The following is a 14,684-nucleotide window of genomic DNA, read 5'->3' as shown; positions in this document are numbered from 1 at the left end:
GACTATCCAGGAAACAAAGTTCCATGTAATCAAAGGTGATATGAGATACACCGTGCTGCTCGAAGACCTTGGATTCATAATATGAGGGCAGTACCTTCGACGCTTCATCAAGTCTTGAAATTCCTAACATCGGAAGGAATCAAAACAGTGTATGGCGAACAAACTGCCGCCAAAAAGATGTTTGTAATCGATGAAGTAGTATCAGTATCAGTGCTTTCGTCAACAAAAGGATTGGAGTCAAAGGGAAAATAAGAAGTCAAATAGCAACCACAGGCACCAGCCTCGGCCCCATCGGAGGAGCAGGAGATATTCGAGGATGAAGATTATATGATACCTCAAACCTTTATATCCCAGATAATTCTAATGCAACGAAATCGACGGTCAAGGATCTGGAACAACTCATACTGATCCAGCATCTTCCTGATCGAAAGGTATACCTGGGCAAAGGGTTCACTCCCTAGCTCAGGAAAAAACTCGTTCAATTCCTTTTAAATAACATGGATTGTTTAGCTTGGTCCCACCTAGATATGACAAGGATCCTACCGGAGATCACAACACATCAATTGAGCCTGGACCCGAAGTTCAGATCGGTAAAAGAAATGAGAAGGCCCCAGTCCGAGGTAAGACATGCATTCATCAAGGACTAGGTAACCAAACTTCTCAAAATAGGATCCATTCGGGAAGTAAAATATCCCGAATGGTTAGCAAACATAGTTTTAGTCCCTAAAAAGGGGAACAAACTTAGAATGTGCAAAGATTATAAAGATTTAAACAAAGCATGTCCTAAAGACTCTTTTCCTCTACCAAATACCAATCGCATGATCTATGCCACGGCCGGCCACGAGATCCTTAGTTTTCTCGACGCTTATTCAGGGTACAATCAAATTCAGAACCCGGAGGATCAGGAAAAGACTTCATTCATCCCTAAGTATGGCACCTACTATTATAATGTAATGTTGTTTGGGCTAAAAAATGCCGGTGCTACTTACCAACACCTAGTGAATCGAATGTTTGAAGAACAAATAGGTAAATCAATGGAGGTATATATTGACGATATGCTAGTTAAGTCCCTGTGCACAGAGGACCATTTAACACATTTGCAGGAAACTTTCAACATATTGAGAAAATACAACATGAAGCTCAATCCTGAGAAATGTGCATTCGGGGTCGGTTTGGGCAACTTCCTCGGCTTTATGGTGTCAAAGAACCGAGATCAATCCCAATAAAATCAAGGCAATCGAAGACATCATAGTCATGAACAGCATTAAGGCCATACAGAGATTAACAGGGCGGATAACAGCCTTAGGCCGGTTTATCTCGAGGTCTTCAGATCGAAGTCACAGGTTCTTCTCACTGCTTAAAAAGAAGAACAATTTCGCTTGGACCCCGGAATGCCAATAGGCATTGGAAGAGTTAAAGCAGTATCTTTTGAGCCCACTATTACTTCATACTCTGAAAGCGGACGAGCAACTCTACTTATATTTGGCAGTCTCGAAAGTTGTGGTAAGTGGTGTCCTATTTCGAGATGATCAAGGTACGCAATTTCCTGTTTACTATGTTAGTCAAACTTTAGGTGAAGCCGAGACCTGGTACCCACATTTAGAAAAATTAGCGCTTGCTCTGATAAGCGCCTCTTGGAAATTAAAACCATATTTTCAGTGCCACCCAATTTATGTGGTGACCATTTATCCTCTTCGTAATGTTTTGCACAAGCCCGAACTCCCGGGCCGATTGGCTAAATGGGTCGTTGAAATCAGTGGGTATGATACCGAGTATCAACCCCGAACGGCCATCAAGTACCAAATATTAGTAGACTTCATGGCCGACTTCATGCCAGCCCTCGTACCCGAGGACGAAAAGGAACTTTTGTTAAAAATGGGTACCTCATCGGGGTGTGGACCCTTTTCACAGATGGCGCTTCGAATGTGAAGGGGTCCGGGCTAGGCATCATTTTGAAGCCGCCCACAGGCAATATAATTAGACAATCTATAAAAACCCCTAAGTTGACTAATAATGAGGCCGAGCATGAGGCCATGATTGCAGGTCTCGAGCTGGCTAAAACCTTGGGAGCAGCGATCATCTAGGCCAAATGTGAATCCCTACTTAGGGTTAAGCAAGTTAATAGAACCTTCGAGGTTCGAGAAGATCGAATGCATAGGTACTTGGATAAATTGTAGGTAACCCTACACCGGTTTAAAGAATGGACCATACAGCATGTACCTCGAGAACATAATAGTGAGGCCGATGCTCTTGCAAATTTAGGGTCATCAGTGGAAAATTAACTCGGGGACTGTCATACTTTTGAAGTGAGTAATCGAAGAAGGCCATGCCAAAATAAACTCTACAAGCCTAACTGGGGATTGGAGGAATAAATATATCGAGTATCTAAAAAACGGGAAGCTTCCATCAGACCCTAAGGAATCGAGGACTCTGCGAACAAAGGCTGCAGGATTCACATTGTCCGAAGATGGAACATTATACAAAAGGATGTTCGATGGACCGTTTGCAATATGTTTGGGTCTGCGAGACACCGACTATGTCCTACGAGAAATTCACGAGCGTACTTGCGGGAACCATCCCGGTGCCGAATCACTGGTTCACAAAGTCATCAGAGCGGGATACTATTGGGCCAATATGAAAAAATATATTAAGGAATTCGTTTGAAATGCGACAAGTGCCAAAGATATGCACTGATGATCCACCAGCCCAAAGAGCAACTTCATCCAGTCCTATCCCCATGGTCGTTCATGAAATGGGGAATGGATATCGTCGGCTCTCTACCATCGTCCCCAGGTAAAGCTAAATTTATTTTATTTATGACTGACTATTTCTCTAAGTGGGTTGAAGCACAGGCTTTCAAGAAAGTCAGAGAAAAAGAAGTTATAGACTTCATCTGGGATCACATCATATGCCGATTCGGGATACCCGTGAGATAGTATGCGACAATGGAAAACAATTTATCGGTAGCAAAATAACAAAGTTCCTCGAAGATCAAAAAATAAAAAAAATCTTGTCGATGTTGTATCATACTAGTGGGAACTGACAGGCCGAATCAACAAACAAGACCATAATTCAGAATCTAAAGAAAATATTGAACGACACTAAGGGAAAGTGGAGAGAAAGTTTGCCCGAAGTCCTTTTTCATTTGTATTTTATACTAACCTATTGCAGGTGTGTCACGCCCCAAACCTGGGGAGGCGTGGCTAGCACCCGGTGCCGAGCTAGCCCGAGCGAACCACTCTGTAACTCATTCATTTTTCTTCTGTAACTATCATGGGCCAACATGGCCACAACTTATAATTTATAACTATAAGTAGGAAAACATTGTATCACTAAACCATTTTTCTTAAAACATGAATACATATGGGCTGTCAAGGCTTCTGACATACTGTATAAAATGAACCTCTGTCTACAAAGCCTCTAAGATTATTCGACATCAAATGGGATATGGTACCAGCCTACCTATAAGTCAGTAGCAAAACTTTGATACGATGACTCATAGACTCGGTTGCACTCCGAATGAGGTGGAGTCTTACCGATCCTTCGCTGAATGCCAATATCATCTACTATGAGGGCTCGTCAAACTGATTATCTATACCTGCAAATATGAATGCAGTGTCCCCAATAAAAAGGATGCCAGTACGAGTAATGTACTGAGTATGTAAGGCAGAAGCGAAACATAACAATAAGTCAACATGAATTAAAGACATATAAGAATCAACCTGAATCTCTGAAGTCCCACCGTATATGCATACTTATTATACTTACATATATAATGCTTCTTTTTGAGACTATTTCTATTATCCATATCGTATGATGCATGACCGCCCAACTGATCAGTGGTAACTTTCCGACCGGCCGTAGCGTGATGGTAAATGCATGATTGCCCGATCGACCGTAGCTCAGTGGTAAATATGTAACTGCCCAACTGGCTGTAGCTCGATGGTAAATACATGACTGCCCGACTGGTGGTAAATAATGATACATAACTGCCCAACCGGTGGTAACTGCCTGACCGGCTGTAGCACGGTGGTAAATGCATGAAGATGCACGTATCACTTAAATTATAAATATTAACATCTTTATCAAATACCTTAATAAAGACTTAGGAACATACTGAGACATGCTTGAATATCATTTCACATAAATGAACAACATAGACATCCTTAACTGCTAAGAGTAGAATCACTTATCGAATATCATTACATTTACGTATCATTGCTTGGATCATGCCAAAAGAAAGAAGGATTAGCCTTAGCATACCTTAACCGATTCTCTTGACAATCCCTCTAACGCACGTTGATTGCGACAAAATATGTAATAGTGGATCGAAGTAGGGGAAAATTCGTATGATATTCTTTGAGAAAGATTGCACCGTACTTCCTTAGAATCGCAAAATCCCGTTGCTATAACATTACGTAGTCTCGTATGTTTTTTGTAGAAAAATCACGTTGCTTAACATCTAATCTTTCATGAATGAGTTTCTGAAGCATTCTTTGAGCTTTTGTAGAGATTCCATAATGAATTAAAGAGGTCTTTCTTTATATTTGGGTGTGGCCCCACTTGAATAATGACTAAGCCACAAAATCTTGTAATTGTGACACAAAGGTATATGACTTAAGAGCCAGATTTAACTAAGGCTTCTTGGCTGCCACGTTTTGGGGTTCAAGCTTATCCAAAATATTTATTCACCAATTTCTTAATTAATTGCTAATCTTCCCCTAAAAACCCACAATTATTCAAATATTCACATAATTGAGAATTATCTCAAATTACTTATAATATTACTCACTTTTAACACAATTTATACACTTTACTATCATGGTCATGTGGTACTTTGTACAACACTAATCTATAAATACGGGGTATTTTAGCTTGAACCGTTTTTATCTTCAAATGTCAAACTTCGACCAACCTCATTTTCTTCAATTCTCTTACCCTTTCACTTTCACGAATTTACTTATCACTTGCTTGAAATAGCATAATACTTATAATGCTCAAATAATCTTGTCCTTGAACTGATGTCAGTTATCTTACGAAAAATTCATCGTACAATACTATAGGGTATAATATTATCGTAATATAATACTGCGGAGCATAACATCATCATAATATAATACTGCGGAGCGTAACAACATTATAATATAATACTGCAAAATATAACATTATCATAATATAATACTGTGGAACGTAACATCATCGTAATACTGCGGGGCGTAACATCATTTCCCCCTTTGGAACATTCGTCCTCGAATATTAACTGACGCAATTATCATTTTCATTACCTATGTCTTCTGAATACTTTAGTACTCTACTTGCCATCTACGCAACTGTTCTGTGAATAATTCCAAAGGCCAGGGCATTCCCCCCTTTAGGACTCTTTCTCACACCATGACTTGTGGTCGGAATCCTTTCAATCCCGTAACTATTTCTGACCTTGTAAATGTGCATATGCGATCTTCTCTCCTTTGTAAACTAAACTAAAACCCAACCTCTATCTGATGTCTGGACTATTCATAACCTTTTGTACTTGAGTATCTTGTATCTTCTTCACATTTACCTTACTTACCTTTTAATCTCGCATCGTATCTTCTGTTTCTTTCATAACCTCCCTTCCACATAAATAGAAATTACATCTATGCCTTAAAGCTCTACTATGACACCTACACCTCTAGTGCATATAAAATGTGGCGAAAGCTTCATACTGACTTCTTATGACTCAGTTCTATGGCACGATTTGGAAACAAAAGAAGGGTATCATTTTCTAAAGGTCCTATAGCCTCTCAATTATAAATGCGGCGCGCAATACACCCATAAGTGAGACTCTACTAGGCACGACTTTGTATACTTTCTGGGACACGACATGCTCAGATACCATTTTGTCACGCCCCAAACCTGGGGAGGCATGGCTGGCACCCGGTGTCGAGCTGGCCCGAGCGAACCACTCTGTAACTCATTTGTTTTTTTTTCATAACTATCATGGGCCAACATGACCACAACTCATAATTTATAACTATAAGTATGAAACACTGTATCACTGAACCATTTTTCTTAAAACATGAATACATATGGGCTGTCAAGGCCTCTGATATACTGTACAAATGAACCTCTGTCTACAAAGCTTCTAAGATTGTTTGACATCAAATGGGATAGTGTACCGGCCTACCCATAAGTCTATAGCAAAACTCTGATACGATGACTCATAGACTCAGCTGCACTCCGAATGAGGTGGAGTCTTACCGATCCTTTGTTGAATGCCAATCTCGTGTACTATGAGGGCACGTCAAACTGATTATCTATACCTGCAGGTATGAATGCAACGTACCCAATAAAAAGGACGTTAGTACCAATAATGTACTGAGTATGTAAGGCAGAACTGAAATATAACAATAAGTCAACATTAATTAAAGACATATAAGAATCAACCTGAATCTCTGAAATGCCACCGTATATGCATACTTATTATACTTACGTGTATAATGCTTCTTTTTTAGACTATTTCTATTATCCATATCGTATGATGCATGACTGCCCAACTGATTAGTGGTAACTTCCCGACCGGCCGTAGCGCGATGGTAAATGCATGACTGCCCGACCGGCCGTAGCTCGGTGGTAAATATGTAACTGTCCAACTGGCCGTAGCTCGATGGTAAATGCATGACTGCCCTACCGGTGGTAAATAATGATACATAACTGCCCAATCGGTGGTAACTTCCAGACTATCCTTAGCACAGTGGTAAATGCATGAAGATGCACGTAACACTTAAGAGGCTAGATAGGAGCGAGTTGGTAGTAGAATCAAGAGGTAAAGCGATAGTTGAGGCTTGAATTGTGTTCGTGGCATCGAGGTAAGTGTCTGGTCTAATCTTAGCTTGAGGGATTAGGAGTTGTGTCCTATTTTTTATGTGTTATTTATTGAGTACGACGTATAGGCATAGTGACGAGTATCTATATGTTGGTGTCAAACATGCTCGTGAGTCTTATACTATAATTAATGTGACTCCGTTTGTATTGTTCATGCCTTTTGTGGTGATTTCTATTGTTGAGCAAGACTTGCAGAAGTAATATTGGTATTTTAAGATTGAAGAGCGTTGGCTCAAGTTGTAAAATGAATTGTGGAAGTATAATTGGCAATTGAGCCTTATAGAGCATTGGTTCAAGTTGTGAAGTGAGTTGTGAGATAAATGTGAAAAGGAAAAGAGAAGAGGATTTTTGATATTGTTCCCTCGCCGGGATTCGATTGTTGTACTGTTGTTCCCTTGCCAGAATTTTATTGTGATTTCATTTATTTCCTTGCCCTTATTTCTTATGATTATTATTTTGGTAAGAGAGTGTTAAAGCACGAAGGGTGATGCCGTGTACTTGTCCTTGATTTTTCCTGAATCTTGCTGATAATTGAGTTATGTTGTCCTTTATGTTTATTTACGGATTTTCTATTGTTACTTGATTTTATTATGATATTATTGATTTCCTTGCCGGGATATTGTTGTTCCCTTATTGTTCCCTTGTCGAGGCTCCTTTGTGATTAGTGTTGAATTGTATACTAGGATCGGGTTGCACACCGTAACAATATTATATTTGGATCGGGTTGCACACTGCAACAATATTATATTTGTATCGGGTTGCACGCCGCAACAAATATTATATTTGGATCGGGTTGCACGCTGCAACAATATTATGATTGGATCGGGTTGCACGCTGCAACAACAATATAATTGGATCGGGTTACATGTTACAACAACAATATAATTGGATCGGGTTGCATGCTTGCACGCTGCAATAACAATATAATTGAATCGGGTTACATGTTGCTACAACAATATAATTGGATCGGGTTGCACGCTGCAATAGTGATACATGATCGGGTTGCACGCCGCAACAATATTATGATTGGATCGAGTTGCACGCTGCAACAACAATATAATTGGATCGGGTGACATGTTTCAACAACAATATAATTGGATCGGGTTGCACACTGCAACAGTGATAAATGATATGTATCGGGTTGCACGCCGCAATAGTGTTTTTATGATTTGGATCGGGTTGCGTGCTGCAACAATAGATAATAAAAGTGTTTATTGGTTGGTTATGATTTCCTTATTCTTTTGCTGTGAATTCTAAATTGTCTTTATGCTTTTCTCTCGAATTACTTTTGATAAATGATATTCCCCCGCAGCATGTCTCCCTCCCATCTTTAATTGTTTATTTTTGTTTTATTTTCCTTGTATATAATGTAACTGCACAAGTTTAGTTGGTAGTCTGATCCTAGCCTCGTCACTACTTCGTCGGGGTTAGGCCAGGCACTTACTATGGGGTCAGTTGTGCTGATACTACACTTTGCACTCTTTTGTGCAGATCCCAGTACTGTAGACTTCAGACCGCAGTAAGATTGTTGTTTCGCGTTCATCAAGCGACCCGAGATAGTCCTGCAGGCGTCCCTAGGCCTTGGCGTCTCCTTCCATCTATTATTCATGCTTCTTTTGTATTCCCAGAGAAAGTGTTGTATTATTTCTTTCAGACCTTTAATTGTAGTACTCTTAGACAGTCTGTGAAGTTGTGACACCAGTCTTGGGTAGATTTGTTATGGAATGGTATTAGCAGTGTTATTAAAACTTGAAATTAAATCTTCCACTTATTAAATTTTGTTGATTATTACCTATTAGTTCTTAATTGTTAACGGATTTGAAATGGAAACAAGGTAAATAATTCAGTTGGTTGACTTGCCTAGCTTTCATTAGTAGGCGCTATCACGACTCTCGAGGGTGGGTAAACTGGGCCGTGACAATTTTTCCCTCAGAAAATGTAGGGAGGATCGGTGAATCGCTAATTTCTATTGCCCCAAGTGAGTCACCCACCGATTACTCACTTCGGTGAGGGGCATCTTTGGCCTCCAATGACTTGGGGACTTTGCTCGGGCCCTCTACTGAAATCTCCTCGGTTCGAGGTTGAACCTATTCGGCCCTTACCTACTCAGCGACCTTTAGGGCCTCGATGCTCTTTGTTGTTCGGGTCACCAGCTCGAAGCCAGCATCTTCATTTTCCTTTTCTTCGTCTCTTAGTCGTTGAACTACATCTGCAGGCATGACAGCGGTGTCTTTCTTCAACTTACAAGCCTTTCTCTTCTTGGACTTTGGAGTCTCGGAGGGCGAGACTTTTTTTCTTTTCTTTTCCTTTATCAGCTTAGGGACCGGGGGAGATACCTCCTCCTCTCCGGACGGGGGCCTCATGACGACATCTTTTCCGAGGCCTGTATAAAAGGAAGTCAAGAGAGTATAAGAGGGGAACATTTTAATGAAAGACATCGGATACGTGAAGAAAAAGCTTACCATGATTTTTGGCCTCTCATCGGCCCCTTGCTAAATCGCGCTATGTGCGCTCAGCGTATGAGGAGGTCAAAGCTAGGGTCCAAACCCAGCTCTCGAGGTTTGGAATCGCACCAGGCATCCAAGCGACCACTACATCATAGAAAATAATGTCGATGATGAGAAGTAAGGAAACAAAACAGTAAATAGAAGCTAAAGGAAGGATTAACTTACGCTCCATATTCCACTTCTCGGGAAATGGCATCTTCTCGGTCGGAATTAGGTCGGAAGTCTTCACTCGAATGAACCGACCCATCCACCCTCGATCATTGTCCTTGTCTATGCTCGAGAATAGCACCTTAGTGGACCGGCGCTGAATCTTTATTAACCCGCCTCGAAAAAGACGGGGCATATACAGCATGATAAGGTGGTCAAGAGTGAAAGGTGTCCCTTCGACTTTGCTCGCAAAAAATCTGAACAGAATGACAATCCGCCAAAAAGAAAGGTGTATGTAACCTAGGGTTATTTGATATTGGCGTCAAAAGTCACTGATGACGGGATTGACAGGGCCCAGCGTGAAAGGGTATGTGTAAACACTTAGAAACCCTTTCACATGGGCAGTGATATCTTCCTCGGGAGTCAGAATCACCATCTCTTTCTTCTCTCAATGGCAGTCTTTCTTGACCTGCTCAAGGTCACTCTCAGTTATCGAGCACATGTATCTCGACATTGGCTCACATCGGCCAGGTATAGACGAAGTTGTCTCGACTTTGAAGTCAGAAGTAAGATCACACCCACCTCAAAAATGCACTCCTCGGGGCACGGCTCCACCAACCGACCGCGATGAAGAGGCACCCTCCTTTTCTGGAACAGTTTTAGGCGTTTTTGCCATTTCTGCAAGTTGAAAGAAGGAAGAAGAGAATGAGCTTTGGTGTTTTGAGGGAAGGTTGATAAGGAAAGCTAGAGATTATGCAGCACAAAAAAGCTTGAAGGAAGTGAAAAACTTTGAAGATTAAGGCGGGGATTAAGAGTAAAGTTTGGGCAAAAGAGAAAGAAAGCACATTTATAGGAATAAGATGACGGTTCAAAACCAATAATGGCGAACAGCAACTAACATGCATTTAGTGCCTCGATATACGGACCGACAGAACATTTCAGTCACTTCCGTCGCTTACGTCATGGAGATGACGTCATGGTAGGAGGTACAAAATTGAAGGCTCAATTCATTTCTTCTCATTACACTTCAAAAAAATGAGGGGATTATCTGTATACAGTTAAAATCGGACCTACCTAATTTTACTATTTGATCGAGATTGGGGAATTGCATCGAAGGTTGACCTCGCAACGGATCAGACCGAGTTATAAGGATAAGGCACCAAGTTCAGGATCGAGATACCTATCGAATATCGAGGCCAGTGGCGATCAAGACCAAATGAGACAGACATCGAGCAAAGCACAATAACAGAAATGCGAAATATCCCTGACTAGCCGAAGATTATGGCGTAAATCTCAGAACAGATCAAATAAAGGATGGTTATTTAGTTAATCATGGGATTTGCTTCCAAAATTAGAATTGTACCATAACTAGGATTCATCTTCTATATAAAGAGGGCCCTAATCATTTTGTAACAATCTTACATCCACGTATATCAAAGCAATAAAATACTTTCTAACTTATATTCTTGTTCATCAGTTAGTTTGTTTCTTAACTATTTTGGGCATCGATCACTTCGAGGGCACTTAAGCTCGAAGGCTGAATCACATTTCAAGACTAGTTTGCTCTATCTCACTGTTAATCCATACTGATAATTTTTACGTTTATTAATTGGTATTAGGTGAAATCACGTGTCCTTAAAATTACATTATAAATTTAATTGTTATCTAGTTTGTAGGGTAAACAGTTTCTTGGAGAACGGCTAAGAATGTTTAGCTCGAATGGCTAAAAGAAAAAAATTAGGTATATTCATTCTTCTAGAGCAGCAAAGGCAGGGAGTAAGGCTTTCAACCAAACAGAGTAAGGGGACTCGATAGAGCTGTTTTTGCCGAGACAAGGTTGGACCGAAATCGATATAGAATGATGCTACAACCTATCTTGATCATCTTGTGAAATTCTAAATAATTTAGTAATCAAAGATCTTGAAAACTGTTATGAAATAATAAAAGAAGAAGAAGAGTATTGCAGAGAAAAGTTGGGAGAGAGAATTCTTATTGATTTTTGGGATTATTTATAATGGAATAAGTCCCCTTTATTTATAGGGGAAAAGTGACTTAGTCACCAAGTAACAAACCCTAGAATCTCTCTAAATATATACATTCATCATAAATAAAATTCTATTTATAACACTCCCCCTTGAATGTCTATTCAACAGATAATGTGCCTCGTTAAAACCTTAACCAAATACAATCCAATGGGAAAAAAATTCTAGAGAAGGAAAAAGAGTACACATGTTTAGAAATACGCCTTTTGGTTGCTTCATTAAAAACCTTGTAAGAAAAACTCAGTGGGACAAAACCTTGTAAGGAAAAAAGAGTACAACGAATATTAACTCTCCCTGATGAGAGCATCAATTCACATCCTTGAGCCTTCACATTCTAATCTTGTGCACCATCTTCAATAGATCGTTGGTATAGATTTGACAAACAAATCATCCATATTAATCTGAACGAATTTATTTCACCTTGAAATCATCATCCCTAATAGATGTATTGCCTTCATATGATCTGGTTGGAATCGTCATTTCAATATCTTCATATAGAGGTGAAAACTTTTGCTATCATATTATCATATTTATAGTTATAGCAAGATACATTTGTGCACAAATTGCACTGAGGAAGTGGTACTTCAACATCAAGAATTGTATATGCTTCAAGCAATTTAAATCCTTCAGGGATTGTCATATGTGTTAAGTCATGTGATAGACTTTAATTAGATGCATATCAAGTTTTCATGTCATGCTAGACAAATAAGATATAGAAAACTGATTGCACATATCATTGATTTTATACTTTCAAGTGTTTGAACTACATGTCCAAAACTATATGTCTTTCGTATGAAACCAATTCTATTCGAATTGTGTCTCTTTCATTTAGCCAACATTTTTGTGTCTGTATTCGATAGACTTAAGATCCTCATCATACTTAGCGCTATGATAGATTTCGTCGACGAACATTTTATATCGGTTCCAATATTTTTTCATAAAGACATAACATAGAGATCTCTCCATTCATATGTTCAGATACCTGAATCTCTCCTGAGATTTTATGAAGTGTTATGTCATGTGATCTTCTAGATCACTTGTCTCCTTTATTATGATCATTTTGATCATTTGCTCATCTTCTTTATCAAGAAGTTTATTTGAAACCCATTTGTCTATACACTTTAAAAGTACCATAGACTTTGTCCTTCTATGACATAATAGGAGCATTTGCAACAAGAATATAGTTATTTTCTTTGGGTCAGCAAATGCGTCTGGCATGCTTTGCAATATATTGCAAATGGATTATCTTTTTATGAACTTCAAGTTCATATTTTCGAGGATCTAAATGTACAAATGATAATTCATTCCACGTAACTTTTTCTCAACTATTTATCATCTCTCCCCCTCATGTTAGAAAAACTAACTTGTTTCCTCAACTTTGAGAACTCATCTTTGTGCGTTATGGTGTTAATCAAAATACACACTGCATATTAATAATAATACGATGAAATTATTTGGTTCCTGACCCTGAAGCACTTGTGAGGGGAGAATGTAATATACTTTCGTATATAATGTATATCAAACTGATATAGATAATTTTGTTCTCATAAGCAATATTTTAGCTATTAAGTGGAGGCACTCAATAAATTATTTTGCTAAACCAACTGTGATGTAACCCAACTTATCAAGATAAACTATCTTGGATAGAAAATCTGGAAATTATGCTCTAAATTAAATTATTGAGCAAATTACCTTGCAAACACTAAGTTGCGGGTTAATAATAATCGCACATGTAACCATCTCATAGATGCATCTTATATGGCATACATGGCAGGTGAATGGGCCCATATTCACCTTTGATATTTCCAGAATTCATGGGATTCAATCCCAATTTTAGTTGGTCAATTAATTAACGAGAACAAACAATATAAGAGAATTCATAATGAACTTTCTAGTTCTTTAATATTTACCCATGTGAATTTTCTTTTATTTTTTTTGCACATCATACTTAAATTGATATGGCTAAACCAATTATGCCAACTGAATAAATTATCAATATTGATAAAGTTCAGATTTACACCATGACGTGTGCAATTATCAATAAACTTCAAGTTTATTATGATATGAGTTTTTTATATCAATAAACATCCACTTTATTGTGGTATTCTTTTATTTGTGTAGTACAAACTGGAGAATAAAGCGGGTAACTTTTCACATACATATTATCCCGCTACAAATTGTAGTAATAGAAGATATTAAATCTTTCATTTAATTTATTTATAGTCTCAGTATGACAAACCGCTTTCGCGAATACTTTAGAAACTAAATAAGTTTCTTTGAGACTTACTACAATACAATATCTTATTGATAATCAATTTTATTTCTCCAAAATATTGGTAATTGGCTCTTCCAAAGCTCTCAATTAATTTTGTACTACTACATATTCATCAACATCCATATGGTCATATATCTCTTTCAAGGAGAAAGTTATACCATTATGTCATGGTCAAAATTATATGCAAGATATGTTTCTTGCATTATTTTTGTCGTTTAATAATCACGTTGCCAAAATATTTTGGAGTATAATAGGTACGTGACCAATGACCATTCATGACATAATAATGATATTATTTTCTTATATCATCTCAAACCTCCTTCTAGAGGTGAGTGTGGTATATTCGCTACCACTAGCACGTTCATATTCTTTGAAGAATGAATATGTATTCATATATCACATGTTGTCACATTCAAATCATGAATGGATCATAATCATTTATATGTGTGTTACAAAATCTCATGTCAAATCGATGACAAATATTACTTTCACAAAGTGAAAGACAATTTTGAGAATCCACAATGGTGGCGATTATAATTTCGTCTATTAGCACGTCCACATTCATTGATACCTTCAAGGTAATAATTTTCTCTTCTTTCAGACTTATTACATATTGCTACCACATTCTCTTAAGGGAATGAGAATGAAACAAATTCAATGGGATGAGTTTGCACTTCTTTGCTCACAATCATATATGAATTTGATCATGGCAAGGCATAGAAATTTTACCACTTTGGGTGGTTATGATTTCTTTCAAACTTCATTAGAGTTACAATCAAAATTTATCATCTTTGCTTGTATTTATAATCAAATTATAGAATGTCAAAAAATTTAAAAAGAAAAATAAAG

The sequence above is a fragment of the Nicotiana tabacum genome, chromosome 16 (genome assembly GCF_000715075.1).
Source record: "Nicotiana tabacum cultivar K326 chromosome 16, ASM71507v2, whole genome shotgun sequence".
Lineage (NCBI taxonomy): Eukaryota > Viridiplantae > Streptophyta > Magnoliopsida > Solanales > Solanaceae > Nicotiana > Nicotiana tabacum.
This window is presented reverse-complemented; position numbering follows the sequence as displayed.